The sequence below is a fragment of the Schistocerca americana genome, unplaced genomic scaffold (assembly GCF_021461395.2).
Source record: "Schistocerca americana isolate TAMUIC-IGC-003095 unplaced genomic scaffold, iqSchAmer2.1 HiC_scaffold_562, whole genome shotgun sequence".
Taxonomy (NCBI): domain Eukaryota; kingdom Metazoa; phylum Arthropoda; class Insecta; order Orthoptera; family Acrididae; genus Schistocerca; species Schistocerca americana.
The window spans coordinates 22,501-27,500 of NW_025726305.1; the positions used below are offsets into that span (position 1 = coordinate 22,501).

Here is a 5,000-nt window from a genome sequence, read left to right on the forward strand (position 1 = left end):
ATTAGCTCTAGAATTACCACAGTTATCCAAGTAACGTGGGTACGATCTAAGGAACCATAACTGATTTAATGAGCCATTCGCGGTTTCACCTTAATGCGGCTTGTACTGAGACATGCATGGCTTAATCTTTGAGACAAGCATATGACTACTGGCAGGATCAACCAGGGAGCTGCGTCAACTAGAGCTGAGCAGCCGGCCGCCCGGGAGTGTGTCCCGGGGGCCCGCGCGAACACGCAAGCGTCCGCTCAATTATTCTGCAAACAGGAGGAGGCTGAGCTCCCCTGCACAATACACCTCGAAACCCTCTCAGGTCCCGGCGGCGCGCAGCGCCGTCCTAAGTACTTGGTCGGGTTCGAGAGAGGCGCAATCGCCCGGAGTTTGGCGAGTAGACGCTTTAGGTGCGACCACCCGTGCTCCCAACTGAGCTTGCCGCTGCCGACAGAGGCCCGGGAGCGTGCTGTCGTGGCATTGCCGGCGGGAGACAACACGCGCCACCTACGGTGGCCGGCAGCTCCAACGCCAGCGCCACAGAAGGACAAAAGCCCCACTTGGGTGCCGAAGCGAACTCTCCCAGCACAGCGCACGCGCCAACACGTCCGCACAGCTGCGATACAAACCACCTGCGAGAACCGCAGAGGCGACCGAGCAGCAGACGGCGTCGCGGCGCCGAGCGCCGGGCGGCGGCGCATCCTCAGCGCACACAGTCCTCAATCGGACCAGCACACTGCAGATGTCCACCGCGCTTCGCACCGGGCCCGCGAGGACCTACTTTGGCCGCACGGCGCCGCGTGCAGGGTGCGCCGGCGCGCAGCTGCGCCGCCTGCCGCCTCCGTCGGCCGGCGCGCCTGCCACTGGCCGCCCCCACCAGCCGGCTGTAGCGCGTGCGCCCACGCACCGCGCGGCCAGCACGCCGGGAGGCCCCCCCTCACCGGCCGGGGACGGTCCCACCCAGCCACCGCCGCGTATCGCTTCACACCCACATGCCATTCACGTTCGTGGGCATGGTGGGTATCGCTGAAACAACCGGTTGGTAGCTCAACCGATCGTCGCCATCACTGATTCACCTCTAGCGAGAACAACCGCACCACAACCGTTTACCAGTTGTTCATTTGCGTAACGTCACCAGCAAACGTAGACGTCCATCGCCATTTGCAAATTCAACGATTGTTGCATGCCTGTGTCAGGTGTCACGACACACTATGTCTGCCCACATACACGCAACAACATGTGCACGCTTCGCGAACACGTGGAAGGTGGCCCCCGTACGTATGCGATGTCCATTGCGCGAACGACTGTCAACCGGCCTCTGTCGCATGTCGCAGATGTGGAACGCAGTGCACCATGCTATCACGGTGTGTGAGAAGAGACGACTACGTCTGACAACACGCGCCACTACATCAACAGACGGCTCATGCTGATCGCCATCCACGGCATACCATACTGCAATCCAGCTCTTATAGGGAGACGACACGTAGCTGAGTGCACAATATTTGGACCGTATGGTTCGCCGTTGTTGGCGCAGTCGTGGTACGGTCACACATGTACCACGATGTATCATTCAGTACATGAGGACCAATGTGCAGTACAGTGTGTGATTTGGACGTACAACATCAGCGGACAGTTGACACACGCCGTACCACAACGTAGGCTGTGCTTCGCCATGCAAATGCCAATGAACAACTGCGAAGGGCATTGAGCATGTACGTCCTGCTGCCATCCGCATTACAGTGTATAGCTGCAAGGTGTTTAACATGAAGCGATACTCTGGGGACCAGGCAGTGCGAGTAGCAAACTATATTGCGGGGGTTGCAGTTAGGCAACACCACACTAATTTAACGCGTCGTATGACAATTACAGAGCAGGTTAAGGCCCAACGTGTGTTGGGTTAAGGCCCAACGTGTGTTGGGTTAAGGCCCAACGTGTGTTGGGTTAAGGCCCAACGTGTGTTGGGTTAAGGCCCAACGTGTGTTGGGTTAAGGCCCAACGTGTGTTGGGTTAAGGCCCAACGTGTGTTGGGTTAAGGCCCAACGTGTGTTGGGTTAAGGCCCAACGTGTGTTGGGTTAAGGCCCAACGTGTGTTGGGTTAAGGCCCAACGTGTGTTGGGTTAAGGCCCAACGTGTGTTGGGTTAAGGCCCAACGTGTGTTGGGTTAAGGCCCAACGTGTGTTGGGTTAAGGCCCAACGTGTGTTGGGTTAAGGCCCAACGTGTGTTGGGTTAAGGCCCAACGTGTGTTGGGTTAAGGCCCAACGTGTGTTGGGTTAAGGCCCAACGTGTGTTGGGTTAAGGCCCAACGTGTGTTGGGTTAAGGCGCAACGTGTGTTGGGTTAAGGCGCAACGTGGGTTACGTTAAGGCGCAACGTGGGTTACGTTAAGGCGCAACGTGGGTTACGTTAAGGCGCAACGTGGGTTACGTTAAGGCGCAACGTGGGTTACGTTAAGGCGCAACGTGGGTTACGTTAAGGCGCAACGTGGGTTACGTTAAGGCGCAACGTGGGTTACGTTAAGGCCCAATATAGGTTAGGTTAAGGCCCAATATAGGTTAGGTTAAGGCCCAATATAGGTTAGGTTAAGGCCCAATATAGGTTAGGTTAAGGCCCAATATAGGTTAGGTTAAGGTACAATATAGGTTAGGTTAAGGTACAATATAGGTTAGGTTAAGGTACAATATAGGTTAGGTTAAGGTACAATATGGGTTAGGTTAAGGTACAATATGGGTTAGGTTAAGGCGCAATATGGGTTAGGTTAAGGCGCAATATGGGTTAGGTTAAGGCGCAATATGGGTTAGGTTAAGGCGCAATATGGGTTAGGTTAAGGCGCAATATGGGTTAGGTTAAGGCGCAATATGGGTTAGGTTAAGGCGCAATATGGGTTAGGTTAAGGCGCAATATGGGTTAGGTTAAGGCGCAATATGGGTTAGGTTAAGGTACAATATAGGTTAGGTTAAGGTACAATATAGGTTAGGTTAAGGTACAATATAGGTTAGGTTAAGGTACAATATGGGTTAGGTTAAGGTACAATATAGGTTAGGTTAAGGCACAATATGGGTTAGGTTAAGGCGCAATATGGGTTAGGGTAAGGCGCAATATGGGTTAGGTTAAGGCGCAATATGGGTTAGGTTAAGGCGCAACGTGGGTTACGTTAAGGCGCAACGTGGGTTACGTTAAGGCGCAACGTGGGTTACGTTAAGGCGCAACGTGGGTTACGTTAAGGCGCAACGTGGGTTACGTTAAGGCGCAACGTGGGTTACGTTAAGGCCCAATATAGGTTAGGTTAAGGCCCAATATAGGTTAGGTTAAGGCCCAATATAGGTTAGGTTAAGGCCCAATATAGGTTAGGTTAAGGCCCAATATAGGTTAGGTTAAGGTACAATATAGGTTAGGTTAAGGTACAATATAGGTTAGGTTAAGGTACAATATGGGTTAGGTTAAGGCGCAATATGGGTTAGGTTAAGGCGCAATATGGGTTAGGTTAAGGCGCAATATGGGTTAGGTTAAGGCGCAACGTGGGTTACGTTAAGGCGCAACGTGGGTTACGTTAAGGCGCAACGTGGGTTACGTTAAGGCGCAACGTGGGTTACGTTAAGGCGCAACGTGGGTTACGTTAAGGCCCAATATAGGTTAGGTTAAGGCCCAATATAGGTTAGGTTAAGGCCCAATATAGGTTAGGTTAAGGCCCAATATAGGTTAGGTTAAGGTACAATATGGGTTAGGTTAAGGTACAATATGGGTTAGGTTAAGGTACAATATAGGTTAGGTTAAGGCGCAACGTGGGTTACGTTAAGGCCCAATATAGGTTAGGTTAAGGCCCAATATAGGTTAGGTTAAGGCCCAATATAGGTTAGGTTAAGGCCCAATATAGGTTAGGTTAAGGCCCAATATAGGTTAGGTTAAGGTACAATATAGGTTAGGTTAAGGTACAATATAGGTTAGGTTAAGGTACAATATGGGTTAGGTTAAGGTACAATATGGGTTAGGTTAAGGTACAATATAGGTTAGGTTAAGGCACAATATGGGTTAGGTTAAGGCGCAATATGGGTTAGGTTAAGGCGCAATATGGGTTAGGTTAAGGCGCAATATGGGTTAGGTTAAGGCGCAATATGGGTTAGGTTAAGGCACAATACGGGTTAGGTTAAGGCACAATACGGGTTAGGTTAAGGCACAATACGGGTTAGGTTAAGGCACACATTGTTGTAAGGAAAGGTGTTTTCGGGGGGGGGGGGGGCTGGTTTGTTGATTGTGATTATCGTAAGTAAATGACTGCGGCATCATCTGATTTGCCACGTCAGGGTGCACCTTTGGCTCATAACAGGCGGCGCTCTGATTCCATGCTTGTGGCAGACCTGTGTCTTTCATTCGTGCCATTGTTTGTGTGGTGTGACAGGAGGCAGTATTGTGATGTTGGGTGCACCCCTGTGTAGGACATGTGTGGGTGTTGGTGGCTTAGCTGAGCAATGGTGGTTGTCGGAAGGGTGGGATATTCTGTTTTCCGAGTGGACCTCCCGGTCTGGTTATGATAGTGTGGATTGTCTAATGTGGCAGAGAGGATGCACTGGGTGTTGTTCCATGCTGGTGCTTAGATATTGTCTGTGTGCCTGTTACAGGCAGAGAGTAGTGCGTGATAAGAGTGTCTGGCTGACGTGTGATTGTGAGCAGAGTCTTTCAGCATGTATACGGACAGTTGTATACATTATCTGTATTCTGATGGCTCTATCTATTACTAATCAGCGCCGTGTATACGTTTAATCCGGTTCCAGTCGAAACTATTGTATCTCTGTACATTAGTGACACGGCGAGCCCGCTATGTAGTTACTCGTCTCGGCAGCTTCCACCGGTGTATATCAAATGATTATAAGGAATCAGTCTAGTCGTCAATACCGATAGTGTGACGTCACATGTCTGGGGTGGGGGACGCTGCGCCCTTCCGGTGGGTCATGGCCTAGGAAGACTCTTCCCACGCAGGGGGGCTTGGACTGTCATTGACTCTTCCGAGTAATATACTT

General features: G+C 51.3%; 1 non-coding gene across 1 annotated transcript in view; it reads right to left on the minus strand.

The window, feature by feature from the left end:
- LOC124586611 overlaps positions 1-168 on the minus strand; it is a 1,910-nt gene extending 1,742 nt beyond the window's left edge. The window contains exon 1 of the ribosomal RNA XR_006975200.1: positions 1-168. This exon is cut by the window's left edge and continues 1,742 nt beyond it. This is a non-coding gene — a ribosomal RNA (small subunit ribosomal RNA).
- Positions 169-5,000: the final 4,832 nt, after the last annotated feature.